Source organism: Rattus norvegicus, chromosome 16 (assembly GCF_021556685.1).
Source record: "Rattus norvegicus strain SHRSP/BbbUtx chromosome 16, alternate assembly SHRSP_T2T, whole genome shotgun sequence".
NCBI classification, from domain to species: domain Eukaryota; kingdom Metazoa; phylum Chordata; class Mammalia; order Rodentia; family Muridae; genus Rattus; species Rattus norvegicus.
The window spans coordinates 31,162,892-31,180,175 of record NC_141549.1 but is presented as its reverse complement, the minus strand read 5'-3'; the positions used below and the strand labels follow the sequence as shown (position 1 = coordinate 31,180,175).

At 43.7% G+C, this 17,284-nt stretch overlaps 2 protein-coding genes and 1 long non-coding RNA gene across 3 annotated transcripts in view; 1 reads left to right on the top strand and 2 right to left on the bottom strand.

Annotated features, from left to right (window-relative positions):
- Erich1 (glutamate-rich 1) overlaps nucleotides 1–17,284 on the bottom strand; it is a gene marked incomplete at its 5' end in the record, with an annotated part of 52,793,804 nt that overhangs the window by 52,484,188 nt on the left and 292,332 nt on the right.
- The window catches only part of Cpe (carboxypeptidase E), a 110,792-nt gene that overhangs the window by 45,019 nt on the left and 48,489 nt on the right, over nucleotides 1–17,284 (bottom strand).
- On the top strand, nucleotides 1,081–9,350 carry LOC134482492 (uncharacterized). Of its 2 annotated transcripts, none has more exons than XR_015639786.1 (6): nucleotides 1,081–1,174; nucleotides 1,242–1,447; nucleotides 2,076–2,170; nucleotides 3,389–3,460; nucleotides 3,854–3,994; nucleotides 8,967–9,350. It is a non-coding gene; the product is annotated as an uncharacterized LOC134482492 (long non-coding RNA). The 2 variants fall into 2 exon arrangements; XR_015639788.1 differs by having other exon boundaries at nucleotides 3,389–3,464.

Here is a 17,284-nt window from a genome sequence, read left to right as displayed (position 1 = left end):
GCCGCAGAGGTCAAGCTCCGGTGCCAGCACCAGAGTCAGATGGCTCCCAATGGGCTGCAACCGCCACTCCAGAGAACACAGTTCCCTCCCAGTGACTGTGCAGACACACCTGTACACACAAAGAGAGGGAGGGATAATCCCTTTAAAACTCTAGATAAAGGCAATTTGTCATCATTAAAATGTGTGTGGGAGAGACAGATGGGTAGACCATCATCTATGAATATAATTTGGGTGTTTGCTAGTCTTCTTACTGGCATGAGTTTTTTGTTTGCTTTTTGTTAGTTTTGTGTGTGTGTGTGTGTCTGTATGTGTGTGCGTGTGTGAGACAGAGAGAGAGAGAGAGAGAGAGAGAGAGAGAGAGAGAGAGAGAGAGAGACCTTGTACATCTAAACATCTATTTTAGAAAATCGTTTCATGAGTATTTACTTTGTGGCTTTAAATGAGAAACTTGGGTGACACTATCAAGTTTCTAAAGACTGAAAGCTCTTCCTGCTTTTGAAGTTGTTTTGTGGCAAAGGATTTGATTCATCCCACAGAGCCCCAGAGGACAAAGCTAGAATTGGTAACTAGGAGCTTCAGAGACAGCAGTTAGCACAGCTGAAGAACAAGCTTCCTTTTAGTGACAGCAATTGGAAGGCAGAGGGGATGCTGGGAAGTGATTAATTCCCACAGCGACAGAAAGTTCTCTAGGAAATGTTCTTTGGAGTTTGGACTAAATGACCTTTCAGAGTCTATAAAAGTGGGTTCTAAATCCTGTTTGATTAACTATTAGCAGTCAAGGTCCTAATACTGTCCTTTACAAATCGGGGGCGTCTGTAGACATTGCAGATGAATTGGATAGTTGTCCAGAATAAAGCTACAGATCAGTGTAGTAAATTAAAACCCAGTTCTTAAAACGCAATGGAAAAACCCTTATCCGGTCCCACTCATCCCTGCCTCTCTTTATGGCCATGAATGAACAGCTCATCCACTGCAGAGAGTACAGACCGGGGGATGAGTAAAACTGACGTCATTAGCACCTGTGTGGGTGGAGAACAACCCAGGCAGATGTTAAATCTGCCGGAATAAAATGTTCCATTTGCTGATAACCTGAGGAACAGCAAGTGGGATTAACCACCGAAGTCAATGCGTAAGAGCTTGTCTGAACTGCTTCTCAAATGATCCTCAGAACACGGTTTTTTTTCCCTTTCTCAAAAAGAGGATAATAGATAAGTCAAATTGATTTGTCAAAATATTTTCAGGATGTAACTTTTCCAACATTATAATCGAAACCTCCCAGTGTTAAATATCAGGATGGTTCCAGAAGCATCAGGCAATGCAATACACTTGTTTAAGCCGGTAAAGAGCCATTGGATGAGAAGCTATGCACCTATGATGCCAGCACACAGGAGGCTGAGGCAAGAGGAGCATAACAAGGCCAGCTTGAATTGCATACCGAGATCGTGACGTAAGTAGGGTGGGGTAGACAAAGGTCAAATAGAGTTTTCTGGGTCATGTTGCTCGTGTAACCACTGGCTGGTAAGTAGCTCTTGGGAAGGCTGAGTCTACTGAGTAGACAAAGGTCAAATAGAGTTTTCTGGGTCATGTTGCACGTGTAACCACTGGCTGGTAAGTAGCTCTTGGGAAGGCTGAGTCTACTGGCTACCTCTCTTCAGCTGATCATTCCTCACCACAGCATGCCATTCCACACAGAAATATCCTTTAGTGAATGTGTCCAAAGTTTCAACTGGGCTGACAGTACTGGGTTAAAAGTGTCTGTGCGTATTATTACACATACAGACTTCCCAGCTCTGCTCCCAATGACCATTCTTGAGAAGGCCTCAGAAGGAAGGGGCCTGAGTACCAACATTCTATAAAGGGTCTAGAGATGATCTGCCAGGGTTGACAAGGAATGATTTGGGAATTGACACCTGAAGTGTAGGGATGAGGACTTCCAAGATGGCAGCTGGCAAGTGGGAGTTTCAGCATCCGAGAATCATTGGGACGAAGACTGAAGAAGATGCTGTTCACTGTTCAAAATTTTTGATTTGAACTAAATTAAGAATTCCCTCATATTTGTTCTCCCCAAATTACAGTACATGAAGATTTTACACTTTTAAGAAGTGTATTCAAGATGTTTGCACAGCAGAACAAAGGAGATGCCACCATGGCCACCCACAACTTTCCAGAGGCATGTATTACTACAGATTCTTCTTTTCAATCCTAAACAGACAGGAAGCCACTTCTTGCCATCTCTTACAATAAAGATGAACAAAATATTGGGACAGAAATATAACAGTACCTGAGGTCCTGTAGCCTGGGCTCCCAGGGGTCCTGTATACCAAGGTCACCCTCTTGTTCACATTCAGACCAAGACCAGCCAGGACTACATAAGACCCTGTACCCCCCAAACCAAACAGAAACATGAGCTCTCAGAGGAGTTGTCATGTGGCTACTGCATGTATTTGAGCCTTCCATAATCGAGAGCAGAGCAAGACAAAGAGTAGGAGAGGCTTTTCAAATAGAAGGAAAAGGAGGGAGGTGGGAAGAAGTCAGGCAGGGAAAGAGAGAAACGCAAAACCAAACAGTCCAACACTTGTTCTTATTCTTGGTTATCCCAAGCACCTTGAGCATCCACCCACCCAAAGGCATTTACCAAAACCCCCTACAGTGTTGCTAAACTATCCAGGCAAGAGAACACACTGCTCTTCTCAACTTTCAATCCAGTGTTTAAATTTTAAACATACATTAAATAATTATGCACAGCATTATATTTTTAATGCTCTTGTAAATAAGTTATGAGTGAGTGTGGTTCTTTGTAGGGATGCACAGTCGTACTCTTTTCTCACTGAAGTGCTCTCAAGGCTTATCACTTATCCCAGCAATTCCAACTTTATCTCTCACTCAGTACCCAGCTTCCTCTTTATTTATTTCTTCAGAGACGAAGGCAACACCATTAGAAAACTGTTTTCCCAATGAAGGATAAGTTGTAAAATGAAAAACAAAATCTCACACAAGGCCAAGTATATTAAGTAAACAGATTTATGGTAACATCAACAAAGGCCTATGATTCCTGAGATTGCAAAAGCATTGCACCTGTCCCTTCCTTTAAGGATCTTGTAATTGTAATTTAAAGTAAATTACAGAGAAAATTAGGGGATATTGAAATGTTTTGCTAACTGAAACTTAAACCACTTCAGTGAAAAAATAGACAATTTACTAAAACTAATATCAATTGTTTGCAATTGTATGACTCCCTAAAATCAACATTATCCCCAGACATAAAGTGGTTACATAAAAATCACTAGTTTTGCTTTAAGGCTACTTAAGATTCTTCTCTATTGGAATGATTTGAGATATGGTGTCAAACATTCTTATTGAAATGTTTCTTCTCTTTGTCTTTTTATAGTATCTCCCGATAGAGCTCAGGCTCATCTCCAGCAGCAAGCTGTCAGCATTCAGCTTTAAAGTATTTCTCTGTGTGAGTATGTTTGGTATGTGTATGGTGTGTGTGTGTGTGTGTGTGTGTGTGTGTGTGTGTGTGTGTGTATGTTTCTTAAAGGAAATGAGTATTCTTGTGTGTGTGTGTATGTGTATGTTTAGTGTATGTGTGTGTGTATGTGTATGTTTAATGTATGTGTATGGAGTGTGTGTGTGTGTGTGTGTGTGTTTGTGTGTGTGTTTGGTGTATGTGTATGGGGTGTGTGTGTGTGTTTGTGTGCGTGTTTGGTGTATGTGTATGGGGTGTGTGTGTGAGTGTGTGTATGGTGTGTGTGTATGTTTGGTGTGTGTGTGTGTGTGTGTATGTGTGTGTGTGTGTGAGTGTGTGTCTAGAGTCCAGAAATGGACATGCAGTGCTTTTCTCTATCACCAGCTACCTTATTTGACTGACTGCCTCTCACTGAACCTGAAGATCACCGGTTCACCCAGACTACCTAGGCAGGAAGCCCCAGCTCCTCTCCCACATCTGCTTTCTGAGAATTGTGATTACAGGCACAGGCCACCAGTGTTGTGGGTGAGTGCTGGGGATTGAAGTCAGGTCCTCATGTTTGTACACCTAGTACTTTCCTAACAGAGCCACCTCCATAGCCCCATTTAAAATATTTCTTTATAAAAATTAATCCATTAGCTAATTAATATCTTTCTGGCTTCAAGATTAATAATAAGAACCATCAAACAGATACCAAAAGTTTCCAATTTTTTCTAGCTGCCTTTTAAGTGTTGAGGAAATAAAAATAACTATAGCTCAAATTCAGCATGAGATAAGAATTTCTCACTTGGGGAGATAATCAAAAGATGTTCGGGAAAGTTCTGTAAGCCAAAAGAAACAAATGAAAAGCCATGTCATGTCAGAGCTCTGAAAATAGGAAACCCTGATCCTCTTTCCCTCTGCACCAGTCAGCAAAACCTTGCTGTCTTCACGGTACTTCACACACAGATCCCATCTCCAACAATCTTCTGTCGATTCTTCGTCTTTCCTAAAGACAATGAGTATTCTTTTTTTTTTTTTACTTTTTTATTTTTTTTTCCATTTTTTTTTTATTTTTTATTATCTTGAGTATTTCTTATATACATTTCAAGTGTTATTCCCTTTCCCGGTTTCCGGACAGACATCACCCTCCCCCCTCCCCTTCCTTGTGGGTGTTCCCCTCCCAACCCTCCCCCCATTGCCGCCCTCCCCCCATAGTCTAGTTCACTGGGGGTTCAGTCTTAGCAGGACCCAGGGCTTCCCCTTCCACTGGTGCTCTTACTAGGATATTCATTGCTACCTATGGGGACAGAGTCCAGGGTCAGTCCATGTATAGTCTTTAGGTAGTGGCTTAGTCCCTGGAAGCTCTGGTTGCTTGACAATGAGTATTCTTGAAAGAAGACAGCCACACACTCACAGACACGTCAGAACCCAATGTTCCTTAATCTTCGTCTCATCTTCCTCCTCTTTAAACTGATGGCAAAATCAGACAGCGCAATTTTGCCCTTGCAAAGAGGCACTGTGATCTCGAATCTAGAGTCTAGGATTTGGTGTCATTGTCCTAATGGTTAAATGTATGCAGTGAGATATTCCAGAGATTTCCAGTGTGCTTACCCATTTATTAAGCATGAGCATGCACATACATGAGCATGTAGACAAACACACACAGACACACACACACACACACACACATACACACACACACACACAGTCTTAGTTAGGGTTTTACTGCTTTGAACAGACACCATGACCAAGGTAACTCTTATAAGGAGCTGACTTACAGGTTCAGAGGTTCAGGCCATTATCATCAAGGTGGGAACATGGCAGCACCCAGGCAGGCATGGTGAAGGAGGAATCAAGAGTTCTACATCTACATCTGAAGGCTGCTAGCAGAATACTGACTTCCAGGCTGCTAAGATGAGGGTCTTAAAGCCCACACCCACAGTGACACACCTACTCCAACAAGGCCACACCCCCTAATAGTGCCACTCCTTGGGCCAAGCAATTCAAACCATCACACACACACACACACACACACACACACACACACACACACACCCCTCATGGTTAGAAACTGTCTCATCTATATTTTACTGATGAGCAACTCAAGGGCCCTTCGAGATGCTGGGAAATTAACATCCCATCCTCCCCATGCACACCCATTTGAGAACTTACTCATAGTATACTCATAGTAGTAAAAGGACCCCATAAGATGTGGACCCACAGAAAAAGAACTTAACTCTTTGGTTTGGTTGGCTTTTGTGTCTTGAGACATGGCTCACTTTGTAGTTCAAATTAAAACTCACCATGTGACTAGCTCAAGCGAGCCTTAAACCCACAACTCCTGGAAAATATGTTTGTTTGGTTGTTTTTGTTTTGTTTATTCCTCATGAGACAGAGACTCCTTCTGGAAACTTGATCAGTCAAGAGTTTACTTTATACCCCAGGTTGGCCTCAAACTCAAACCTATTCTTTTGCCTTAACCACCAAGTGTTAACCACCATGTCTGGCCTATGCTCACAATGTTTTACAAAATCTTGTTCTATAGTAAGAACATGACATTTCTGTTTGTCATACAGTCTTCAAATGTTTTCTCTAAACTTATTTTTCTTTTTTTTTGTCATGCATTTTTTCACATAGAAGCTCATAATTTGTTAATGAAAACCATCCAACTCTCTTCTTAAGTGGCATCTGGGTCTTTTCTCTCTTTAAAAGAAAAATTAATCAAATACAAGCAAAATTTTTATTGTATTTTAATTTTCAAATTCACAACTTTGTGCCAGCATGTATGTGGGGCAGGGGTGACTGGAAGGAAGTCTGTTATGCCAACTTCACTTTCCTGATTTAGTTTTTCAGAGCAAGGGGACTGTTTATATAATCTTTTATGTAGTTCAGACTGGCCTCAAACTTACTCCTGTTTCTGCCTCCCAAGTACTGAGAGTGCATATGTATATGAATGTGTGTTCGTGTATACACACATACACACACACACACACACACACACACATGCACACGCACACGCACACACCTAGCTGTCCTCTCTGAATTCAAATTTGACTTTTACCATGAATTAGATGTTTACATACACTTCAGCCTGTTTCTAGATTTTATGCTACCAGTTGCTGCTTTATTAAAAAAAAAAATGTGATCCTGCTATTGGATCACAATATTTTAAGGTTTTCCTTTTCTTAAAAAGAAAGAAAGAAAAAAAATGTTTACATTACATGTCAGATCCTGGAGACCAGAAGAGGGTATTGGGTCCTCTGGATCTGGAGTTAAAGGCAAATATGAGCTGTTTGATACTGGTGCTGGGAACTGAACTTGGGTCCTCTGGAAGAAGAGCAAATGCCCTTAACCACTGAGCTATCTCTTCAGTCCTATGACAAAAGAATGTAAGTACACTTTAATAGCTAGTAGGACTAGTACTCCATTATAAGTGCCCTTTGTCGTAATTTCTTTCTTTAAAATTGTTTCATTTGTCATTTCAAATGCACATGAAAATACTTTCCCAAATGAAAGCATGCAAGCCTGAATTTTTGTGACCCTTTTAGAAAATTTGCAATTTTCATGGTTTTAAGCCTGTGAACTAAATTTCCATTTCTTCATGTATGTTAATGAAGCATATAACTCTTTACAAAGGATGTAGGTAATGCCAAAAATTAGCCTGTAAACCCCGCCTGCCCAGGAGCTGGGGTGTTTCCTAGAATCCTAGAAATCATAGTTTTTGGAAAATAACAAAGCTTCATGGGAAAGTGAGGTAGCCTATAGGTTTGTCCTTAGAAGCCCTGGCAGCACATGACTGGGAGCCATTGCCAGCTGGGAAATTCCAAGGATTGGTCCTGATCAAAGTCCATTTCTTGGTCAGTACTTAAAATTTAATAAAGCTTGGTTGAAATTTTTGCCTGAAAGGGTGGAGTTGGTCTTTTGTGGCTAACCTCAGGATTAACACTTACTTCTCTGTGGAAGCGATTCCTGGCAACACAGTTGTCACATATCACATATCGAACTCATTATTGCCAGCGTTTTTAAAACCTGCTAAAGCTCTTTTTTTCTCTCATCTTCTCAAGCACAAAGAAAACGTCACAGTCAGGGAAAGGAAGTTAAGAGTAAGGATTTTAAAAGCTAAAGGCAATTTGATGTTAGAAACGTTTAAATGACATACGATGGATAAATAATGCTAGTAAAAATTAAGACTGAAGATGTGGATACATTGAATTAAGTCTGGGAAAAGAGGTGCACATGTTAGCAGAAGGAAGTAAGACCATAGATTCGAACTCATTTGTGCTACTATTGTGAGCATATCTACAGGGGTTGGCAGGCACATAACTTACTACACATGTGGAGGTCAGAGGATAAATTCAGATAGTCAGGTCTCCATTTGCATTCTGCACGTGGAACTCAGGTTGTCAGCCTTATACTGCAGGGACATTTACCCTCTGAGCTGTGTGGTCTACACACATGAAAAGAGATCTGTCCAAATTTCAGTAATAAGCAAATGTGGTTCCTTGTGTCTTGTCATTGTTTAATACATGTGCAAATGAACACTGCCACGAGCCAAGATGCTTCAAACTTCTCCACCACCACCATCACCCTACCACCCCACCACCCACCACCGCCACCACCACCCCCACCCACCACCCCCACCATCACCACCACCCAACCACTAACGCACCATCCCACCACCACCCCACCACCCCACCACCCACCACCGCCACCATCACCATCCCACCCAACCACTAACGCACCACCCCCACCACCCCCACCACCACCATCACCACCCCACCACCCCACCATCACCATCCCACCCAACCACTAACCCACCACCACCCCACCCCCACCACCACCCCACCCCCACCACCACCCCCACCATCACCCCCACCACCACCCCACCCCCACCACCACCACCCCCCCCACCCCCACCCCCACCACCACCATCCCACCCAACCACTAACCCACCACCCCCCCCCCACCACCACCCCACCACCCCCACCATCACCCTACCACCCCACCACCCACCACCCCCACCATCACCATCCCACCATCACCACCCACCCAACCACTAACCCACCACCCCCACCATCACCATCCCACCATCACCATCCCACCCAACCACTAACCCACCATCCCACCACCCACCACCCCCACCATCACCACCCAACCACTAACCCACCACCACCACCACCCCCACCCCCACCACCACCACCACCCCCACCCCCACCACCACCCCCACCACCACCCCACCCCCACCACCACCCCCACCCCCACCACCACCCCACCCCCACCACTACCCCCAGATAAGACTGAGACCAACTGTTCCAGACCCGATACCTCACACAGAATTTGCACTGCCCAGCGCATTGACATTTGAGCCCTAAAAATGGGCCTAGTACAATGGAGGGGCTGGATTTAGATTATGTCAGTGTAATTAACTTAAATGTACATAGTGGTTTGTGGCCGCTGTAATTAACAGTGCCTCATGTACATTAACGTAAGTGGTACCTTATGGTTACACTTGTAGGTGGCGTTGCTCTTGCTGTTGCTGCTAGAATCTGGAGACTGAATTCAGCTCTGACACCCAAATTCGCCCTTCTAATGAGTTCATTTGCACTCCAAAGGAAAGACTGGGGTGTTGTGGTTTGCACAAATTCGGCCCAGGGAGTGGCATTGTTCGAAGGTGTGGCCCTATTCGAATAGGTGTGTCACTGTGGGCGTGGGCTATAAGAGCCTCACGCTAGCTGCCCGGAAGTCAGTCTTCCACTACCAGCCTTCGGATGAAGATGTAGAACTCTCAGCTCCTCCTGCACCATGCCTGCCTGGACATGCTATGCTCTTGACTTGACAATAATGGACTGAACCTCTGGACCTGTAAGCCAGCCCCCAATTAAATGTCATACGTATTGGTTGCCTTGGTCATGGTGTCTGTTCACAGCAGTAAAACCCTAACTAAGACATTGGAGTTTTCAGAATAAAACCTGGGAGTACTGTTGTGCCCATATTAACATGAACTCATTTTATTTTTATAGAAAAATGAATTATTTTACTGTAGGAAGAAATCTTTCTCAGTGGGGAAAGGGCCCCAAGCACTATTTAAACATTAAGAATTTACAGCATGAATGCTTTCTTCTATACAAAATGCAGAATGCTCCTTTACTCCCCTCAGCAGTAGAAAAGGTGATGAACCTGACAAGAGCGTTCGCACAGCTGCTCACAAACTAAGCAAGCTACAAGTGGAGCAAGTGGTCATTTGGGCTTTGGTCAAAATTCCCAGTGCATCCTTGAGCATAACCCACACCTGTGAGCTAGGAAGGAAAGTCAGAATGTACACATTCAGTAGTATCATAGCCAAGAGAAAACAGAAACCCAGATATAATGAAATAAACATTGAAAGTCAACCAAACCAAGACGGTGTGGGAAACGCCTACTCACAATGTTAGAGTTCTAGAATGCAACTAGTGAGTCCATGGGTAGCTTAAGAGAACAAGATAGATAGATAGATAGATAGATAGATAGATAGATAGATAGATAGATAGATAGATAGATAGATAGATAGATAGACAGACAGACAGACAAAATAAAATGGAACCCAAAACCTCTATTACTGCCACAGGCTATATCGGAGACAGTAGAAACAGCATGTTCTGTGGCAAAGTGGAACTGAAGCCCTCTGGTGGCTTGTGTCACAAAAACTCAGTTTTGGTCACTTTTCTCATTGCTCTGACAAAAGCAACAGAAGGAAGAAGTGTCTTCCTGTTGAGAGATGGAGGGATGTCTCCGTCTCTACCATGTCAGAAAGTATACAGCAGTAGAAGTACGAAGCCTCTTGTCAGGTCTGTCTGCAGTCAGGAGGCCGAGCATTAGGGCAGCTTGGGGCCTGTTCACTTTATCATCCTCACTTTCTCCTCAGTCAAGACTCTAGCCTAGAGTGTGGGGATGCCCACATTCAGGGCGTATCTCCCCACTAGGTTAAACCACTCTTGAAATTGCTTTAAGGACGTACTCGATGGTTGGGTCTATCACACACAGTCCATAGAGTGATGTCCTCACATACACAGGTTCTAGTTAATCCTGGAACCAAAAAAGCCAAGTGTGGTGTTATATACCTATATATCAGCACTCATGAAGTAGAAGCAGGGGCATTAAAAGTATCCTTCACTATGTAGTGAGTTCGAGGCCAGCCTGAACTATATGAGACCCTGTCATAAAATAAAATGTACAGTTAGAGGTATGTCTTCAAGATGATTCCAAATCTACTGAAATTAATGATGAATTAATCACAGCCAATGCCAGCCAAGTGCTGATAACATGGCCTCTTCTGCAATTATGCCTCTCTATAAGCCACCCTTGCATATCATCCAATTCTCCATACGTAAAATTAACGAGACATTTAATACTCTTTGAATTACAAACCTAATCCCCAGTCAGCAGGGTGTCCATATTTTGAGACTGAGAAATAGTCACAAAGTTTACGAATTAGCTATACAGGCGTTCTGGCTACACTGGGTACCTAGCACATGCTAAGAAGATGCCAAGGAGACATTTTAGTTCTCAAGCCTTTCCCCTTCTCTTTCCCTCAGAATGTGCTTGGCACTGGAATATTTTCTATCTGGGGGCATCCTGGGAAATAAGTAACATTTGTATTATTGCTATTAAGATTAGGTTGTTAAACAATTTCCATCCCTTTGGCATTTGCTGATGCTATACATGGAAAAAGAAACACCCCAACATTTCCAAATCTCTTGGGGATTTCCCAACACTAATGAGCCAGTGCCCATAAAGTATGCATATGATGCATAGGAAGACCCTCCAAGGCAAGTGTTTCCAACTGTAAGACAGAAGGCAGAGACAGTATTTTCCAGACCACTGCTTGGAACTGTCCCAGCCTGGATGCTGGTGATGGCTGGGGGCTGGGAATTGTTGGAAGGGTACAAGAAAGAAATCTCATAAGACAGATTAGGCTCGAATCGCCTAAATTATTACAGATGCTCTCTCTCGTGCATGCCCATAATGTGCCTTTGAGTCATAAAATCAGTATCCTTTCCCAGAATCCTTCACATCCGGCCGTAGCCCCAGAAACCATCACCTGGAAAGGGGTTCAGCAGTTGGGAGAGAAATTCTGAAGCTGATGCCTGGTTTATTTCTGTTGCAAATGAACCTGGGTAACCCCTCCACTTTCTATAGCACAGCAGCATCAGTACAGTGGAAGGGACTCAGGACCAACTGGTTAGAACTTCAATAATTAAAGGAGATGGAGTCAGTAGATGTTTGACCTATGATCTCAGCAGACAGAAGAGCAACAACAGTTCAAGTCCAGTCCAAGGCCAACCTGGGCTCCATGGTCAGACCCTGTCTCCAAATTTTAAAAGGAAAAAGAAAACCAAACAGAAAACTAGAAGGAGTTATTTTATGTAGTGATGAATGTTAACTTCAAAGCCACCACTCTTCCTGCCTGCCCATGACTCATTGCTGGCCAAGGAACACCATGAGCCCTTCGGTTTAAGTGTTCATAGCACAACAGGCATGTTGAGACCTAGGAGCAGATACACACAGAGGAAAAACAGAACAACAAATGCACTTCCTGTTTACAGCAGAAAACAAAAACTAAAACAAAAACCTTACTACTCCGGGACAGCTGAAGTGTGAGTCTTATGTGAAACCCTATGACAGAGTAGCTGCACTGTGTAAAGGACGGTCTTGGAGTCAAAGGATAAAATCTAAGGACGCCAGGCAGCAAGAAGCATGCTTCGCCAACAACTGACTGGCCTGTGTTCTTTCATCTGCGTAATGAGTTGACCTGAGAAGACCTCTAAGCCCTCATAGTTGAGTCAAAGCCAGGGAAAATGCCAATACCTGAGTCTTCCCCCCTTGCCTCTGTCAGGACCTGCTGTGGAGCTGGCAAATTCCCTCCCAGGACTTACCCTGAGGTAACACATTACATTACTGTTATTAAGATAGGCTTATTTAGAGATTTGTTCTGATAGCAACCGTAGATGTGATCCCTGAATGGCTGGTTGCTCGGCTCTCTTGTCTCACCAACAATCTTTTATCTATAGCACTGGCATTGTCTCAAATGATCTCTAGTCAGACTTCAGCCCCAACGTCTTCATATAGAGAAGTGTGCGGCACGACTACACACGATTTACACCAGCAGTTAACAGGTCCTTCTTGGATTATCTATTTCCCTGGGGGTTTTTCTGAGTGTCAAAAGCACAGATGATCCTCCAGTTACACTGAGGCATGTGGCACGTTTGAAGCTGAAGTGAATCTTTAAAGTGACACGAGTCACCTTTGAAAAGCTGCTCCAGCACTCTTCTACCACAACACACTGTTCCTTTGATGTGGAGAGCTGACACTAGAGAGCCCAGATGGCTCTTCCGTGAATAATTTACTTCTAACAATTTCATGAGGAAACGAACCTTCTGTTGACTTATAAATCAGAATCTTCCCTCCACTAACTTCACCTCCCCACTTTTTCTCCCTTCTCCCTTTTTTCTTTCCTGTGATCCTTGTGTTGTTGCCTTAACCAGGTTTTAAAGCTGGCCTAAATGCAAGCCGCCTTTGGGACATTGCCAGGCAACTGGATTTTGTGTTATTTTTATGTTGTTCCTGCTGTTGATATTACCAATGGAGGTTGTTGCTTTCAAACCTGAAGCAAGGCTGTTTATCCAAGACCATTTCAGTGAGCTTGGCACAGGAGGGCTTTCTCATTACTTTTTCTCTAAAGCCTAATCACAGGAGCCAGAGTCTCTGAGGGTTTGAGCCTCTTGCTGACTACTAATCAGACACTTGTGAAAACAACACTCAGAACATGCCAGGACACATCCCAGTCAGAAGGCCCTGCATCAGATTCATGGATGCACCGGGCTGCTCAGCAGGGAAGGGACCAGTTTTGCACTCGATGTGAGCTAAGGCTCTTCGCCCAACCTTTTGGCCAGTGATGTTCGTGCTTCTTGCAACTCTGAAATCTTCCACTTAGAGTTTCCAAGAAATCCTGGGGTGTTTCCACACTTGGCCCCAGGACAGCAACTGGCATTAACCTTTATAGCCTTTAGTGCTTGCTAGTCCTGAAGCCAGAGTAGACCTTATACCCTGTTAGAACTCTCTTCTCTTTCTCAAACCGTTTTGACTTTAGTCACTTGTAATACCCATCATGTCTGACGTTCTGCCTTCAGATTCATCATTTGTCCCCCTCTCAATACTGTAGGTGCCGTGGGGACAGCGGATGTTCTTTCTGTTCATCTTTAGTGCCTCAGTCTAGAGGCAATCAGACAGATGCTTGAAAGATAAGTGTCTATGCACCAGATGAAGTGAAACTCAGCACAAATGTATTCAGATAAAGGTCGGATGATGCCCAATCGCCTCCCAACTCTTTCCTCAAGCGCTTGCGTGGCTTTCACCAAAGCTGCCTTCTGGTGCTCTGCACTTATATCTGGGAGACGCGACGCCCACACATAGTTCTCATTTTCAAATTTTGGGATGTTTCTCAGATCTGTTCTTTTTCCATGTGCCACCTCATTATCTCTCACTAGCTTATGAAACAGTCTTCTAGTCTGCTGCCTCCAGGAGTGAGCCAGCCAACCCCTCTCCTTCAAACAATCAGAGGCATTTTTTTAAACACACACACACACACACACACACACACACACACACACATGACTATGTCCTCTTCTCCTAAGGAACACTCCTCACAAAGCTTCTCTCTCAGAAGACAATGTCTAAATCCTTTGGTTGAATTCATGCAGTGGTGCAGAGCCTGGTTGGTTTCCAACACCTGTCCCTCATCTGCCACCTCTCCCTGACTCACTCGTCACCCTCTAGAGTGAAATGCCTCACCTCCACATGCGCCACATTGCCTCTGCCTTAGTCCCCAATCTTGTGCAAAGATCTCTTACTCATATTGCTCAAGTGTTAGCTCCTCCAAGGGAAAAAAAATAATTTCTTTGAATTCTCCCCACATCCCACATTCTGCCCCAGGTTGTCAGTCTTTCCACAATATCCAATGGATGAAGATAACATTGCTAGTATTGTACTCGGTAGTGTCTCCATGTTTACGTGTTGTCTGAAATGAGGCAGATGGCTGAGAGCACAGTTTACTGCTCACACATCAGGGGAAGGGAAACAACTCTAACAAGTTAGCAATCTGGCTCTAAGGGATGCCACCCATGTCTGGATCCAGAGTTCACTCACAGACAGCAGGTAGAGGTGGCCAGTAAGTTACAAGCCCAATGCCCAGTGTATGCATAACAGGCCAACATGTCCACTGGTGAGGAAAGGACAGTGAGTAGACACTAGCTCTGGAGCAGACGCTCCTGAGAGCCACGTTCTTTGAGATGAATGCACCACGCTATCTGGTCTTAGCCTCAACTGTGCTTAGCCGGGTCAACCATGGTGCTAGACACTCAACAGTCACCAAAATCAGAGCAAGGCCAGAGGCCAGAGATCAAGCAGAAGGGTCCTTTGTTGAGGTACATTATACCAGCATCTGCAGGGCTCTTAGAAGCCAGGTCTTAGCGCTAGGAAGTCTTAGAACCATTCAAAGATACGCATCCTGCTTCTGATTGGTGTGAGCCACCAGTTCCCAGGGCTTGGCTCCACCCAGGTGCTCACTTCTTCCATCAGTAAACTCTGTTGTCAGGACATTTAGCAGGAGTGCCTCTGTGTGCGTTGTTTTGTATTCTGAGTGTTTGCAACATTTGTTCAATATTAGATAATAACCTCAGGATCCACCACTGTCATTTTTCTTTTTATATTTATTGTATCTAGGACCTGAATTGTAATATGAGTCATGGTCTGAATGCAAAATGAGCTGCACAAGTCCATCCCTGAACACTTGGTTTTGGCTGATGGCCATGTTGGGAGATGGTATAGAACCTTTGGGAGGTGTAGGCTTCCCTGCAGCACTTGGCCATTTCCAGTGGCCCTTTGAGGGGTACATTCTGGTCCCTCTTATGGTCCAGTTCTCTGCTTCCAGGTCCCATCACCGTGTAAGGAGTTCTACTGCACGCCCTGTTGCCATGGGCCCAGCCACTCCTGCTTCCTTTCCCACACTAGCAAACAGAATTCCCTTTGACACTGTAAGCTGAAATAAATCCTTCCTGCCTTCAGTGGCTTCTGTTGGGTATTTTGAAACAGGGATGAGAAATCAAGCTCACACACTGCCTGGACTACTGAAGTGCCACGATTACTAGCATTGCTAAGACAGACGGACACCACAGAAGGGCAGCTTTTCTTATCCCTTCAGTGAATCCTACTTCTGTTCAATGTTACTCTGCACTATAGAAAATGTTACTAAGTCATTTTCCTGACTTTTGCCCTGGAAGGAAAACAACTGCATTCTTTTATAATAATATTCATTCTCCCAGCCTAAAATAAGCTTCAGGACTTTTTCTACATCCCCTCTAAGTCCCCATGGGGTTTTTTGGTCTTCTCATCCTGATTATATGCCAAAACAAGTGATAATAATTAGTAGTTGCATGTCAGAAATAAAAGGGATGCTTTGGGATAGGGCCATATGAAGTGAGTGTGTTGTTGTGTAAATATGTGGCGGCACACATTTTTCAAGGCAGCAGCTTGGTATAGGGAAGCACATCTAGACTGAATCCACACCAGGATCCCAGCGTTGCATGTGCCTTGGTAACAAAGCAATCCTGAACAACTGGATTAGTCTCTGTGCCATCATCTATCAGATGAGGTCATTAACGGATTAACAGCAGGTCTTCACAATGAGAGGTCGTGGCAAGGGAAGCTGATGAATGACTACCAGAGTGATGGCTTTAAAACCTTCCATAAACTGTAAATCATCAAGTGGATGGGTTCCTTTTTTCTATTTGCTTCCCTGAATCTGTGTGTTCAATGCAGTAATTGCATCTGTATTTCTCTACAGTTTACTAATTATGCTAAAAATTACGCACTTGCATTCTGAGTGAAGTCATTCAAGTATTTTGTTCAATGTGAACATATTAGGCAGGGTATGTCTGGTGTTATCACGTGTGGAAAAATGTGTGGATATGTAGCTGAGTTTGGACTTTTACCCTCCAGCAGGGTCCCCTCTCCTACCTGCTGCCTTCATACTTGGCAAGTTCTTCTGTTTGTCTGTGCTCCAATTGGGATTTACCCAACTGGCTATGGATGAACCTCAAAAGAGCTGGCTTTCCTAAGCAAAGGAAAAGAGGCCCTGCTTTGTTCCCAGCCCAAGCCTTCATCCACCCATGGTTAGCTGGAGGCCACAGAGGCAGGATGTTAAGCCAGACCCTCCACAGGCCCTGTGAACACAGGTGCCTATAATTGCAAGCATCATGACTTAGTATTTAAGAGTTTTGTATTAACATATAACTTCATCTTTAAAGTTCATCTATCTGACAGGTTGCTAAATAGTCACTGGAGTTGCCTTCATTCTGTTGAAATGTCCCTAGACATGTGGTCAATTAACTGTAAAAAATACATTTTGAGAAAAACATTACCATGATGATTGGGCCACAGTTTTTCAGAACCCAACTGTTTCCTATTTAGTCTATTTTAATGTCAATCTAATATAAAGAGGTTTTTACCAGTGTGAGCAATGGTCATTTGTTCGTGCTTTAACACAAAGAATTCCTCCTCCTTCTCTCCTCCATTCTTTCCCAAGGCTTCTTGTTTTGTCTTTCCTTTGTTTTGGTTTTGCTGTTGTTGTTAGCCTGAAAGATCCTGACATTTCTGTTCTTTCTGAAAACTGTTATATGCAAAACCACACTCCGTTCATATCATCGACTCTGTGTCATTGATGTGTGGACTTTCTAAACACTCATAGCCCACCAGCTCCAAAGATCGGGTTAAAACACACCCAGAAATCAAGTGTGCCCA